The following is a 16,828-nucleotide window of genomic DNA, read 5'->3' on the forward strand; positions in this document are numbered from 1 at the left end:
CCGTATAGTCGAATGTATACAAAGAAAGTACCCTGTGAGTAAACTCATTTCCAAAACGATTTTTTAAATTATCTTTTCACCACTAAAACGCTTGAGACTTGTAGTTTTCAAAAATGTTTTCATTTTTGATGAGACGCTAAATAAAAGAAGTTTAATCGCCGGCAAACGAAAACCCGCCATTTCCCGTAAACCCCGGACTCGGCCCGCATAGTCAAAAGTATACAAAGAAACTACACAGGGTGTAAACTCATTTCCCGAACGATTTTTTAAATTATTATTTCACCACTAAAGCCCATGAGACTTGTAGTATTTAAAAATATTTTCATTTTTGATGAGACGCTGAATAAAAGAAGAATAATCGCCGGCGAACGAAAACCCGCGACTTCCCGTAAATCCCGGACTCGACCCGTATAGTCAAAAGTATACAAAGAAAGTACCCAGGGAGTAAACTCATTTCCCGAACGATTTTTTAAATTATTTTTTCACCACTAAAACGCATGAGACTTGTAGTTTTCAAAAATGTTTTCATTTTGGATGAGACGCTGAATAAAAGAAGTTTAATCGCCGGCAAACGAAAACCTGCGATTTCCCGTAAATTCCGGACTCGGCCCGTATAGTCAAAAGTATACAAAGAAAGTACCCGGGGTGTAAACTCATTTCCCGAACGATTTTTTAAATTATTATTTCACCACTAAAGCCCATGAGACTTGTAGTTTTTAAAAGTGTTTTCATTTTAGATGAGACGCTTGATAAAAGAGGTTTAATCGCTGCAAACGAAAACCCGCGATTTCCCGTAAATCCCGGGCTTGGCCCGTATAGTCGAATGTATACAAAGAAAGTACCCTGTGAGTAAACTCATTTCCCTAACGATTTTTTAAATTATTTTTTCACCATTAAAACGCATGAGACTTGTAGTTTTCAAAAATGTTTTCATTTTTGATGAGACGCTGAATAAAAGAAGTTTAATCGCCGGCAAACGAAAACCTGCAATTTCCCGTAAATTCCGGACTCGGCCCGTATAGTCAAAAGTATACAAAGAAAGTACCCAGGGTGTAAACTCATTTCCCGAACGATTTTTTAAATTATTATTTCACCACTAAACCCCATGAGACATGTAGTTTTAAAAAATGTTTTCATTTTTGATGAGACGCTTAATAAAAGAGGTTTAATCGCTGCAAACGAAGTCCCGCGATTTCCCGTAAATCCCTGGCTTGGCCGTATAGTCGAATGTATACAAAGAAAGTACCCAGGAAGTAAACTCATTTCCCGAACGATTTTTTAAATTATTTTTTCACCACTAAAACGCATGAGACTTGTAGTTTTCAGAAATGTTTTCATTTTTGATGAGACGCTTAATGAAAGTTGTTTAATCGCCGGCAAACGAAAACCCGCGATTTCCCGTAAATCCCGGGCTTGGCCCGTATAGTCGAATGTATACAAAGAAAGTACCCTGTGAGTAAACTCATTTCCAAAACGATTTTTTAAATTATCTTTTCACCACTAAAACGCTTGAGACTTGTAGTTTTCAAAAATGTTTTCATTTTTGATGAGACGCTAAATAAAAGAAGCTTAATCGCCGGCAAACGAAAACCCGCCATTTCCCGTAAATCCCGGTCTCGGCCCGTATAGTCAAAAGTATACAAAGAGAGTACCCAGGGTGTAAACTCACTTCCCGAACGATTTTTTAAATAATTTTTTCACCACTAAAACGCATGAGACTTGTAGTTTTCAAGAATGTTTTCATTTTTGATGAGACGCTGAATAAAAGAAGTTTAATCGCCGGCAAACGAAAACCCGCGATTTCCCGTAAATCCCGGGCTTGGCCCGTATAGTCGAATGTATACAAAGAAAGTACCCTGTGAGTAAACTCATTTCCAAAACGATTTTTTAAATTATCTTTTCACCACTAAAACGCTTGAGACTTGTAGTTTTCAAAAATGTTTTCATTTTTGATGAGACGCTAAATAAAAGAAGCTTAATCGCCGGCAAACGAAAACCCGCCATTTCCCGTAAATCCCGGTCTCGGCCCGTATAGTCAAAAGTATACAAGGAAAGTACCCAGTGAGTAAATCATTTCCCTAACGAATTTTTAAATTATTTTTTCACCACTAAAACGCATGAGACTTGTAGTTTTCAAAAATGTTTTCATTTTTGATGAGACGCTGAATAAAAGAAGTTTAATCGCCGGCAAACGAAAACCTGCGATTTTCCGTAAATCCCGGACTCGGCCCGTATAGTCAAAAGTATACAAAGAGAGTACCCAGGGTGTAAACTCACTTCCCGAACGATTTTTTAAATTATTTTTTCACCACTAAAACGCATGAGACTTGTAGTTTTCAAGAATGTTTTCATTTTTGATGAGACGCTGAATAAAAGAAGTTTAATCGCCGGCAAACGAAAACCTGCGATTTTCCGTAAATCCCGGACTCGGCCCGTATAGTCAAAAGTATACAAAGAGAGTACCCAGGGTGTAAACTCACTTCCCGAACGATTTTTTAAATTATTTTTTCGCCACTAAAACGCATGAGACTTGTAGTTTTTAAAAATGTTTTCATTTTTGATGAGACGCTGTATAAAAGACGTTTAATCGCCGGCAAACGAAAACCTGCGATTTTCCGTAAATCCCGGACTCGGCCCGTATAGTCAAAAGTATACAAAGAGAGTACCCAGGGTGTAAACTCACTTCCCGAACGATTTTTTAAATTATTTTTTCACCACTAAAACGCATGAGACTTGTAGTTTTCAAGAATGTTTTCATTTTTGATGAGACGCTCAATAAGAGAAGTTTAATCGCCGGCAAACGAAAACCTGCGATTTTCCGTAAATCCCGGACTCGGCCCGTATAGTCAAAAGTATACAAAGAGAGTACCCAGGGTGTAAACTCACTTCCCGAACGATTTTTTAAATTATTTTTTCGCCACTAAAACACATGAGACTTGTAGTTTTTAAAAATGTTTTCATTTTTGATGAGACGCTTAATAAAAGAGGTTTAATCGCTGCAAACGAAGTCCCGCGATTTCCCGTAAATCCCTGGCTTGGCCGTATAGTCGAATGTATACAAAGGAAGTACCCAGGAAGTAAACTCATTTCCCGAACGATTTTTTAAATTATTTTTTCACCACTAAAACGCATGAGACTTGTAGTTTTCAGAAATGTTTTCATTTTTGATGAGACGCTTAATGAAAGTTGTTTAATCGCCGGCAAACGAAAACCCGCGATTTCCTGTAAATCCCGGGGTTGGCCCGTATAGTCGAATGTATACAAAGAAAGTACCCTGTGAGTAAACTCATTTCCAAAACGATTTTTTAAATTATCTTTTCACCACTAAAACGCTTGAGACTTGTAGTTTTCAAAAATGTTTTCATTTTTGATGAGACGCTAAATAAAAGAAGTTTAATCGCCAGCAAACGAAAACCCGCGATTTCCCGTAAATCCCGGTCTCGGCCCGTATAGTCAAAAGTATACAAGGAAAGTACCCAGTGAGTAAATCATTTCCCTAACGAATTTTTAAATTATTTTTTCACCACTAAAACGCATGAGACTTGTAGTTTTCAAAAATGTTTTCATTTTTGATGAGACGCTGAATAAAAGAAGTTTAATCGCCGACAAACGAAAACCTGCGATTTTCCGTAAATCCCGGACGCGGCCCGTATAGTCAAAAGTATACAAAGAGAGTACCCAGGGTGTAAACTCACTTCCCGAACGATTTTTTAAATTATTTTTTCACCACTAAAACGCATGAGACTTGTAGTTTTCAAGAATTTTTTTCATTTTTGATGAGACGCTGAATAAAAGAAGTTTAATCGCCGGCAAACGAAAACCTGCGATTTTCCGTAAATCCCGGACTCGGCCCGTATAGTCAAAAGTATACAAAGAGAGTACCCAGGGTGTAAACTCACTTCCCGAACGATTTTTCAAATTTATATTTTACCACTAAAGCCCATGAGACTTGTAGTTTTTAAAAATGTTTTCATTTTTGATGAGACGCTGAATAAAAGAAGTTTAATCGCCTGCAAACGAAAACCTGCGATTTCCCGTAAATCCCGGACTCGGCCCGTATAGTCAAAAGTATACAAAGAAAGTACCCAGGGAGTAAACTCATTTCCCAAACGATTTTTTAAATTATTATTTCACCACTAAACCCCATGAGACATGTAGTTTTTAAAAATGTTTTCATTTTTGATGAGACGCTTAATAAAAGAGGTTTAATCGCTGCAAACGAAGTCCCGCGATTTCCCGTAAATCCCTGGCTTGGCCGTATAGTCGAATGTATACAAAGAAAGTACCCAGGAAGTAAACTCATTTCCCGAACGATTTTTTAAATTATTTTTTCACCACTAAAACGCATGAGACTTGTAGTTTTCAGAAATGTTTTCATTTTTGATGAGACGCTTAATGAAAGTTGTTTAATCGCCGGCAAACGAAAACCCGCGATTTCCCGTAAATCCCGGGCTTGGCCCGTATAGTCGAATGTATACAAAGAAAGTACCCTGTGAGTAAACTCATTTCCAAAACGATTTTTTAAATTATCTTTTCACCACTAAAACGCTTGAGACTTGTAGTTTTCAAAAATGTTTTCATTTTTGATGAGACGCTAAATAAAAGAAGCTTAATCGCCGGCAAACGAAAACCCGCCATTTCCCGTAAATCCCGGTCTCGGCCCGTATAGTCAAAAGTATACAAGGAAAGTACCCAGTGAGTAAATCATTTCCCTAACGAATTTTTAAATTATTTTTTCACCACTAAAACGCATGAGACTTGTAGTTTTCAAAAATGTTTTCATTTTTGATGAGACGCTGAATAAAAGAAGTTTAATCGCCGGCAAACGAAAACCTGCGATTTTCCGTAAATCCCGGACTCGGCCCGTATAGTCAAAAGTATACAAAGAGAGTACCCAGGGTGTAAACTCACTTCCCGAACGATTTTTTAAATTATTTTTTCACCACTAAAACGCATGAGACTTGTAGTTTTCAAGAATGTTTTCATTTTTGATGAGACGCTGAATAAAAGAAGTTTAATCGCCGGCAAACGAAAACCTGCGATTTTCCGTAAATCCCGGACTCGGCCCGTATAGTCAAAAGTATACAAAGAGAGTACCCAGGGTGTAAACTCACTTCCCGAACGATTTTTTAAATTATTTTTTCACCACTAAAACTCATGAGACTTGTAGTTTTTAAAAATGTTTTCATTTTTGATGAGACGCTGAATAAAAGAAGTTTAATCGCCTGCAAACGAAAACCTGCGATTTCCCGTAAATCCCGGACTCGGCCCGTATAGTCAAAAGTATACAAAGAAAGTACCCAGGGAGTAAACTCATTTCCCAAACGATTTTTTAAATTATTATTTCACCACTAAACCCCATGAGACATGTAGTTTTTAAAAATGTTTTCATTTTTGATGAGACGCTTAATAAAAGAGGTTTAATCGCTGCAAACGAAGTCCCGCGATTTCCCGTAAATCCCTGGCTTGGCCGTATAGTCGAATGTATACAAAGAAAGTACCCAGGAAGTAAACTCATTTCTCGAACGATTTTTTAAATTATTTTTTCACCACTAAAACGCATGAGACTTGTAGTTTTCAGAAATGTTTTCATTTTTGATGAGACGCTTAATGAAAGTTGTTTAATCGCCGGCAAACGAAAACCCGCGATTTCCCGTAAATCCCGGGCTTGGCCCGTATAGTCGAATGTATACAAAGAAAGTACCCTGTGAGTAAACTCATTTCCAAAACGATTTTTTAAATTATCTTTTCACCACTAAAACGCTTGAGACTTGTAGTTTTCAAAAATGTTTTGATTTTTGATGAGACGCTAAATAAAAGAAGCTTAATCGCCGGCAAACGAAAACCCGCCATTTCCCGTAAATCCCGGTCTCGGCCCGTATAGTCAAAAGTATACAAGGAAAGTACCCAGTGAGTAAATCATTTCCCTAACGAATTTTTAAATTATTTTTTCACCACTAAAACGCATGAGACTTGTAGTTTTCAAAAATGTTTTCATTTTTGATGAGACGCTGAATAAAAGAAGTTTAATCGCCGGCAAACGAAAACCTGCGATTTTCCGTAAATCCCGGACTCGGCCCGTATAGTCAAAAGTATACAAAGAGAGTACCCAGGGTGTAAACTCACTTCCCGAACGATTTTTTAAATTATTTTTTCACCACTAAAACGCATGAGACTTGTAGTTTTCAAGAATGTTTTCATTTTTGATGAGACGCTGAATAAAAGAAGTTTAATCGCCGGCAAACGAAAACCTGCGATTTTCCGTAAATCCCGGACTCGGCCCGTATAGTCAAAAGTATACAAAGAGAGTACCCAGGGTGTAAACTCACTTCCCATACGATTTTTTAAATTATTTTTTCGCCACTAAAACTCATGAGACTTGTAGTTTTTAAAAATGTTTTCATTTTTGATGAGACGCTGTATAAAAGACGTTTAATCGCCGGCAAACGAAAACCTGCGATTTTCCGTAAATCCCGGACTCGGCCCGTATAGTCAAAAGTATACAAAGAGAGTACCCAGGGTGTAAACTCACTTCCCGAACGATTTTTTAAATTAATTTTTCACCACTAAAACGCATGAGACTTGTAGTTTTCAAGAATGTTTTCATTTTTGATGAGACGCTCAATAAGAGAAGTTTAATCGCCGGCAAACGAAAACCTGCGATTTTCCGTAAATCCCGGACTCGGCCCGTATAGTCAAAAGTATACAAAGAAAGTACCCAGGGAGTAAACTCATTTCCCGAACGATTTTTTAAATTATTTTTTCACCACTAAAACGCATGAGACTTGTAGTTTTCAAGAATGTTTTCATTTTTGATGAGACGCTGAATAAAAGCAGTTTAATCGCCGGCAAACTAAAACCCGCCATTTCCCGTAAATCCCGGGCTTGGCACGTATAGTCGAATGTATACAAAGAAAGTACCCAGGAAGTAAACTCATTTCCCGAACGATTTTTTAAATTATTTTTTCACCACTAAAACGCATGAGACTTGTGGTTTTCAGAAATGTTTTCATTTTTGATGAGACGCTTAATGAAAGTTGTTTAATCGCCGGCCAACGAAAACCCGCGATTTCCTGTAAATCCGGGGTTGGCCCGTATAGTCGAATGTATACAAAGAAAGTACCCTGTTAGTAAACTCATTTCCAAAACGATTTTTTAAATTATCTTTTCACCACTAAAACGCTTGAGACTTGTAGTTTTCAAAAATATTTTCATTTTTGATGAGACGCTAAATAAAAGAAGTTTAATCGCCAGCAAACGAAAACCCGCGATTTCCCGTAAATCCCGGTCTCGGCCCGTATAGTCAAAATTATACAAGGAAAGTACCCAGTGAGTAAATCATTTCCCTAACGAATTTTTAAATTATTTTTTCACCACTAAAACGCATGAGACTTGTAGTTTTCAAAAAAGTTTTCATTTTTGATGAGACGCTGAATAAAAGAAGTTTAATCGCCGACAAACGAAAACCTGCGATTTTCCGTAAATCCCGGACGCGGCCCGTATAGTCAAAAGTATACAAAGAGAGTACCCAGGGTGTAAACTCACTTCCCGAACGATTTTTTAAATTATTTTTTCGCTACTAAAACGCATGAGACTTGTAGTTTTTAAAAATGTTTTCCTTTTTGATGAGACGCTGAATAAAAGAAGTTTAATTGCCGGCAAACGAAAACCTGCGATTTTCCGTAAATCCCGGACTCGGCCCGTATAGTCAAAAGTATACAAAGAGAGTACCCAGGGTGTAAACTCACTTCCCGAACGATTTTTTAAATTATTTTTTCACCACTAAAACGCATGAGACTTGTAGTTCTCAAGAATGTTTTCATTTTTGATGAGACGCTGAATAAAAGAAGTTTAATCGCCGGCAAACGAAAACCTGCGATTTTCCGTAAATCCCGGACTCGGCCCGTATAGTCAAAAGTATACAAAGAGAGTACCCAGGGTGTAAACTCACTTCCCGAACGATTTTTTAAATTATTTTTTCACCACTAAAACGCATGAGACTTGTAGTTTTCAAAAATGTTTTCATTTTTGATGAGACGCTGAATAAAAGAAGTTTAATCGCCGGCAAACGAAAACCCGCGATTTCCCGTAAATCCCGGACTCGGCCGTATAGTCAAAAGTATACAAGGAAAGTACCCAGTGAGTAAACTCATTTCCCCAACGAATTTTTAAATTATTTTTTCGCCACTAAAACGCATGAGACTTGCAGTTTTCAGAAATGTTTTCATTTTTGCTGAGACGCTTAATGAAAGTGGTTTAATCGCCGGCAAACGAAAACCCGCGATTTCCCGTAAATCCCGGACTCGGCCCGTATAGTCAAAAGTATACAAGGAAAGTACCCAGTGAGTAAACTCATTTCCCGAACGAATTTTTAAATTATTTTTTCACCACTAAAACGCATGAGACTTGTAGTTTTCAGAAATGTTTTCATTTTTGATGAGACGCTTAATGAAAGTGGTTTAATCGCCGGCAAACGAAAACCCGCGATTTCCCGTAAATCCCGGGCTTGGCCCGTATAGTCGAATGTATACAAAGAAAGTACCCTGTGAGTAAACTCATTTCCAAAACGATTTTTTAAATTATCTTTTCACCACTAAAACGCTTGAGACTTGTAATTTTCAAAAATGTTTTCATTTTTGATGAGACGCTAAATAAAAGAAGTTTAATCGCCGGCAACCGAAAACCTGCAATTTCCCGTAAATTCCGGACTCGGCCCGTATAGTCAAAAGTGTACAAAGAAAGTACCCGGGGTGTAAACTCATTTCCCGAACGATTTTTTAAATTATTATTTCACCACTAAAGCCCATGAGACTTGTAGTTTTTAAAAATGTTTTCATTTTTGATGAGACGCTTAATAAAAGAGGTTTAATCGCCGGCAAACGAAATCCCGCGATTTCCCGTAAATCCCGGGCTTGGCCCGTATAGTCGAATGTATACAAAGAAAGTACCCAGGAAGTAAACTCATTTCCCGAACGATTTTTTAAATTTTTTTTTCACCACTAAAACGCATGAGACTTGTAGTTCTCAAGAATGTTTTCATTTTTGATGAGACGCTGAATAAAAGAAGTTTAATCGCCGGCAAACGAAAACCTGCGATTTTCCGTAAATCCCGGACTCGGCCCGTATAGTCAAAAGTATACAAAGAGAGTACCCAGGGTGTAAACTCACTTCCCGAACGATTTTTTAAATTATTTTTTCACCACTAAAACGCATGAGACTTGTAGTTTTCAAAAATGTTTTCATTTTTGATGAGACGCTGAATAAAAGAAGTTTAATCGCCGGCAAACGAAAACCCGCGATTTCCCGTAAATCCCGGACTCGGCCGTATAGTCAAAAGTATACAAGGAAAGTACCCAGTGAGTAAACTCATTTCCCCAACGAATTTTTAAATTATTTTTTCGCCACTAAAACGCATGAGACTTGCAGTTTTCAGAAATGTTTTCATTTTTGATGAGACGCTTAATGAAAGTGGTTTAATCGCCGGCAAACGAAAACCCGCGATTTCCCGTAAATCCCGGACTCGGCCCGTATAGTCAAAAGTATACAAGGAAAGTACCCAGTGAGTAAACTCATTTCCCGAACGAATTTTTAAATTATTTTTTCACCACTAAAACGCATGAGACTTGTAGTTTTCAGAAATGTTTTCATTTTTGATGAGACGCTTAATGAAAGTGGTTTAATCGCCGGCAAACGAAAACCCGCGATTTCCCGTAAATCCCGGGCTTGGCCCGTATAGTCGAATGTATACAAAGAAAGTACCCTGTGAGTAAACTCATTTCAAAAACGATTTTTTAAATTATCTTTTCACCACTAAAACGCTTGAGACTTGTAATTTTCAAAAATGTTTTCATTTTTGATGAGACGCTAAATGAAAGAAGTTTAATCGCCGGCAACCGAAAACCTGCAATTTCCCGTAAATTCCGGACTCGGCCCGTATAGTCAAAAGTGTACAAAGAAAGTACCCGGGGTGTAAACTCATTTCCCGAACGATTTTTTAAATTATTATTTCACCACTAAAGCCCATGAGACTTGTAGTTTTTAAAAATGTTTTCATTTTTGATGAGACGCTTAATAAAAGAGGTTTAATCGCCGGCAAACGAAATCCCGCGATTTCCCGTAAATCCCGGGCTTGGCCCGTATAGTCGAATGTATACAAAGAAAGTACCCAGGAAGTAAACTCATTTCCCGAACGATTTTTTAAATTTTTTTTTCACCACTAAAACGCATGAGACTTGTAGTTTTCAAAAATGTTTTCATTTTTGATGAGACGCTTAATGAAAGAGGTTTAATCGCCGGTAAACGAAAACCCGCGATTTATTGTAAATCCCGGGTTTGGCCCGTATAGTCGAATGTATACAAAGAAAGTACCCAGGGAGTAAACTCATTTCCCAAACGATTTTTTAAATTATTATTTCACCACTAAAGCCCATGAGACTTGTAGTTTTTAAAAATGTTTTCATTTTTGATGAGACGCTGAATAAAAGAAGTTTAATCGCCGGCAAACGAAAACCCGCGATTTCCCGTAAATCCTGGACTCGGCCCGTATAGTCAAAAGTATACAAGAAAAGTACCCAGTGAGTAAACTCATTTTCCGAACGAATTTTTAAATTATTTTTTCACCACTAAAACGCATGAGACTTGTAGTTTTCAGAAATGTTTTCATTTTTGATGAGACGCTTAATGAAAGTGGTTTAATCGCCGGCAAACGAAAACCCGCGATTTCCCGTAAATCCCGGACTCGGCCCGTATAGTCAAAAGTATACAAGGAAAGTACCCAGTGAGTAAACTCATTTCCCGAACGAATTTTTAAATTATTTTTTCACCACTAAAACGCATGAGACTTGTAGTTTTCAGAAATGTTTTCATTTTTGATGAGACGCTTAATGAAAGTGGTTTAATCGCCGGCAAACGAAAACCAGCGATTTCCCGTAAATCCCGGGCTTGGCCCGTATAGTCGAATGTATACAAAGAAAGTACCCTGTGAGTAAACTCATTTCCAAAACGATTTTTTAAATTATCTTTTCACCACTAAAACGCTTGAGACTTGTAGTTTTCAAAAATGTTTTCATTTTTGATGAGACGCTAAACAAAAGAAGTTTAATCGCCGGCAAACGATAACCCGCCATTTCCCGTAAATCCTGGACTCGACCCGTATAGTCAAAAGTATACAAAGAAAGTACCCAGGGAGTAAACTCATTTCCCGAACGATTTTTTAAATTATTTTTTCACCACTAAAACGCATGAGACTTGTAGTTTTCAAAAATGTTTTCATTTTTGATGAGACGCTAAATAAAAGAAGTTTAATCGCCGGCAAACGAAAACCCGCCATTTCCCGTAAATCCTGGACTCGGCCCGTATAGTCAAAAGTATACAAAGAGAGTACCCAGGGTGTAAACTCACTTCCCGAACGATTTTTTAAATTATTTTTTCGCCACTAAAACGCATGAGACTTGTAGTTTTTAAAAATGTTTTCATTTTTGATGAGACGCTAAATAAAAGAAGTTTAATCGCCAGCAAACGAAAACCCGCGATTTCCCGTAAATCCCGGTCTCGGCCCGTATAGTCAAAAGTATACAAGTAAAAGTACCCAGTGAGTAAATCATTTCCCTAACGAATTTTTAAATTATTTTTTCACCACTAAAACGCATGAGACTTGTAGTTTTCAAAAATGTTTTCATTTTTGATGAGACGCTGAATAAAAGAAGTTTAATCGCCGGCAAACGAAAACCTGCGATTTTCCGTAAATCCCGGACGCGGCCCGTATAGTCAAAAGTATACAAAGAGAGTACCCAGGGTGTAAACTCACTTCCCGAACGATTTTTTAAATTATTTTTTCACCACTAAAACGCATGAGACTTGTAGTTTTCAAGAATGTTTTCATTTTTGATGAGACGCTGAATAAAAGAAGTTTAATCGCCGGCAAACGAAAACCTGCGATTTTCCGTAAATCCCGGACTCGGCCCGTATAGTCAAAAGTATACAAAGAGAGTACCCAGGGTGTAAACTCACTTCCCGAACGATTTTTTAAATTATTTTTTCGCCACTAAAACGCATGAGACTTGTAGTTTTTAAAAATGTTTTCATTTTTGATGAGACGCTGAATAAAAGAAGTTTAATCGCCGGCAAACGAAAACCTGCGATTTTCCGTAAATCCCGGACTCGGCCCGTATAGTCAAAAGTATACAAAGAGAGTACCCAGGGTGTAAACTCACTTCCCGAACGATTTTTTAAATTATTTTTTCACCACTAAAACGCATGAGACTTGTAGTTTTCAAGAATGTTTTCATTTTTGATGAGACGCTGAATAAAAGAAGTTTAATCGCCGGCAAACGAAAACCTGCGATTTTCCGTAAATCCCGGACTCGTCCCGTATAGTCAAAAGTATACAAAGAGAGTACCCAGGGTGTAAACTCACTTCCCGAACGATTTTTTAAATTATTTTTTCACCACTAAAACGCATGAGACTTGTAGTTTTCAAAAATGTTTTCATTTTTGATGAGACGCTGAATAAAAGAAGTTTAATCGCCGGCAAACGAAAACCCGCGATTTCCCGTAAATCCCGGACTCGGCCGTATAGTCAAAAGTATACAAGGAAAGTACCCAGTGAGTAAACTCATTTCCCGAACGAATTTTTAAATTATTTTTTCACCACTAAAACGCATGAGACTTGAAGTTTTCAGAAATGTTTTCATTTTTGATGAGACGCTTAATGAAAGTGGTTTAATCGCCGGCAAACGAAAACCCGCGATTTCCCGTAAATCCCGGGCTTGGCCCGTATAGTCGAATGTATACAAAGAAAGTACCCTGTGAGTAAACTCATTTCCAAAACGATTTTTTAAATTATCTTTTCACCACTAAAACACTTGAGACTTGTAATTTTAAAAAATGTTTTCATTTTTGATGAGACGCTAAATAAAGAAGTTTAATCGCCGGCAACCGAAAACCTGCAATTTCCCGTAAATTCCGGACTCGGCCCGTATAGTCAAAAGTATACAAAGAGAGTACCCAGGGTGTAAACTCACTTCCCGAACGATTTTTTAAATTATTTTTTCACCACTAAAACGCATGAGGCTTATAGTTTTCAAAAATGTTTTCATTTTTGATGAGACGCTGAATAAACGAAGTTTAATCGCCGGCAAACGAAAACCCGCGATTTCCCGTAAATCCCGGACTCGGCCGTATAGTCAAAAGTATACAAGGAAAGTACCCAGTGAGTAAACTCATTTCCAAAACGATTTTTTAAATTATCTTTTCACCACTAAAACACTTGAGACTTGTAATTTTCAAAAATGTTTTCATTTTTGATGAGACGCTAAATAAAAGAAGTTTAATCGCCGGCAACCGAAAACCTGCAATTTCCCGTAAATTCCGGACTCGGCCCGTATAGTCAAAAGTATACAAAGAGAGTACCCAGGTTGTAAACTCACTTCCCGAACGATTTTTTAAATTATTTTTTCACCACTAAAACGCATGAGACTTGTAGTTTTCAAAAATGTTTTCATTTTTGATGAGACGCTGAATAAAAGAAGTTTAATCGCCGGCAAACGAAAACCCGCGATTTCCCGTAAATCCCGGACTCGGCCGTATAGTCAAAAGTATACAAGGAAAGTACCCAGTGAGTAAACTCATTTCCAAAACGATTTTTTAAATTATCTTTTCACCACTAAAAAACTTGAGACTTGTAATTTTCAAAAATGTTTTTATTTTTGATGAGACGCTAAATAAAACAAGTTTAATCGCCGGCAACCGAAAACCTGCAATTTCCCGTAAATCCCGGACTCGGCCGTATAGTCAAAAGTATACAAGGAAAGTACCCAGTGAGTAAACTCATTTCCAAAACGATTTTTTAAATTATCTTTTCACCACTAAAACACTTGAGACTTGTAATTTTCAAAAATGTTTTTATTTTTGATGAGACGCCAAATAAAACAAGTTTAATCGCCGGCAACCGAAAACCTGCAATTTCCCGTAAATTCCGGACTCGGCCCGTATAGTCAAAAGTATACAAAGAGAGTACCCAGGGTGTAAACTCAATTCCCGAACGATTTTTTAAATTATTTTTTCACCACTAAAACGCATGAGACTTGTAGTTTTTAAAAATGTTTTCATTTTTGATGAGACGCTGAATAAAAGAAGTTTAATCGCCGGCAAACGAAAACACGCGATTTCCCGTAAATCCCGGACTCGGCCGTATAGTCAAAAGTATACAAGGAAAGTACCCAGTGAGTAAACTCATTTCCAAAACGATTTTTTAAATTATCTTTTCACCACTAAAACACTTGAGACTTGTAATTTTCAAAAATGTTTTCATTTTTGATGAGACGCTAAATAAAAGAAGTTTAATCGCCGGCAACCGAAAACCTGCAATTTCCCGTAAATTCCGGACTCGGCCCGTATAGTCAAAAGTATACAAAGAAAGTACCCGGGGTGTAAACTCATTTCCCGAACGATTTTTTAAATTATTATTTCCCCACTAAAGCCCATGAGACTTGTAGTTTTTAAAAATGTTTTCATTTTTGATGAGACGCTTAATAAAAGAGGTTTAATCGCTGCAAACGAAGTCCCGCGATTTCCCGTAAATCCCGGGCTTGGCCGTATAGTCGAATGTATACAAAGAAAGTACCCAGGAAGTAAACTCATTTCCCGAACGAGTTTTTAAATTCTTTTTTCACCACTAAAACGCATGAGACTTGTAGTTTTCAAAAATGTTTTCATTTTTGATGAGAATCTGAATAAAAGAAGTTTAATCGCCGGCAAACGAAAACCTGCGATTTCCCGTAAATCCCGGACTCGGCCCGTATAGTCAAAAGTGTACAAAGAAAGTACCCGGGGTGTAAACTCATTTCCCGAACGATTTTTTAAATTATTATTTCACCACTAAAGCCCATGAGACTTGTAGTTTTTAAAAATGTTTTCATTTTTGATGAGACGCTTAATAAAAGAGGTTTAATCGCCGGCAAACGAAATCCCGCGATTTCCCGTAAATCCCGGGCTTAGCCCGTATAGTCGAATGTATACAAAGAAAGTACCCATAAAGTAAACTCATTTCCCGAACGATTTTTTAAATTTTTTTTTCACCACTAAAACGCATGAGACTTGTAGTTTTCAAAAATGTTTTCATTTTTGATGAGACGCTTAATGAAAGAGGTTTAATCGCCGGCAAACGAAAACCTGCGATTTCCCGTAAATCCCGGACTCGGCCCGTATAGTCAAAAGTGTACAAAGAAAGTACCCGGGGTGTAAACTCATTTCCCGAACGATTTTTTAAATTATTATTTCACCACTAAAGCCCATGAGACTTGTAGTTTTTAAAAATGTTTTCATTTTTGATGAGACGCTTAATAAAAGAGGTTTAATCGCCGGCAAACGAAATCCCGCGATTTCCCGTAAATCCCGGGCTTGGCCCGTATAGTCGAATGTATACAAAGAAAGTACCCAGGAAGTACACTCATTTCCCGAATGATTTTTTAAATTTTTTTTTCACCACTAAAACGCATGAGACTTGTAGTTTTCAAAAATGTTTTCATTTTTGATGAGACGCTGAATAAAAGAAGTTTAATCGCCGGCAAACGAAAACCCGCGATTTCCCGTAAATCCCGGACTCGGCCGTATAGTCAAAAGTATACAAGGAAAGTACCCAGTGAGTAAACTCATTTCCAAAACGATTTTTTAAATTATCTTTTCACCACTAAAACACTTGAGACTTGTAATTTTCAAAAATGTTTTCATTTTTGATGAGACGCTAAATAAAAGAAGTTTAATCGCCGGCAACCGAAAACCCGCGATTTCCCGTAAATCCTGGACTCGGCCCGTATAGTCAAAAGTATACAAGAAAAGTACCCAGTGAGTAAACTCATTTCCCGAACGAATTTTTAAATTATTTTTTCACCACTAAAACGCATGAGACTTGTAGTTTTCAGAAATGTTTTCATTTTTGATGAGACGCTTAATGAAAGTGGTTTAATCGCCGGCAAACGAAAACCCGCGATTTCCCGTAAATCCCGGACTCGGCCCGTATAGTCAAAAGTATACAAGGAAAGTACCCAGTGAGTAAACTCATTTCCCGAACGAATTTTTAAATTATTTTTTCACCACTAAAACGCATGAGACTTGTAGTTTTCAGAAATGTTTTCATTTTTGATGAGACGCTTAATGAAAGTGGTTTAATCGCCGGCAAACGAAAACCAGCGATTTCCCGTAAATCCCGGGCTTGGCCCGTATAGTCGAATGTATACAAAGAAAGTACCCTGTGAGTAAACTCATTTCCAAAACGATTTTTTAAATTATCTTTTCACCACTAAAACGCTTGAGACTTGTAGTTTTCAAAAATGTTTTCATTTTTGATGAGACGCTAAACAAAAGAAGTTTAATCGCCGGCAAACGATAACCCGCCATTTCCCGTAAATCCTGGACTCGACCCGTATAGTCAAAAGTATACAAAGAAAGTACCCAGGGAGTAAAATCATTTCCCGAACGATTTTTTAAATTATTTTTTCACCACTAAAACGCATGAGACTTGTAGTTTTCAAAAATGTTTTCATTTTTGATGAGACGCTAAATAAAAGAAGTTTAATCGCCGGCAAACGAAAACCCGCCATTTCCCGTAAATCCTGGACTCGGCCCGTATAGTCAAAAGTATACAAAGAGAGTACCCAGGGTGTAAACTCACTTCCCGAACGATTTTTTAAATTATTTTTTCGCCACTAAAACGCATGAGACTTGTAGTTTTTAAAAATGTTTTCATTTTTGATGAGACGCTAAATAAAAGAAGTTTAATCGCCAGCAAACGAAAACCCGCGATTTCCCGTAAATCCCGGTCTCGGCCCGT

The sequence above is a fragment of the Hydractinia symbiolongicarpus genome, chromosome 3, assembly GCF_029227915.1.
Source record: "Hydractinia symbiolongicarpus strain clone_291-10 chromosome 3, HSymV2.1, whole genome shotgun sequence".
Taxonomy (NCBI): domain Eukaryota; kingdom Metazoa; phylum Cnidaria; class Hydrozoa; order Anthoathecata; family Hydractiniidae; genus Hydractinia; species Hydractinia symbiolongicarpus.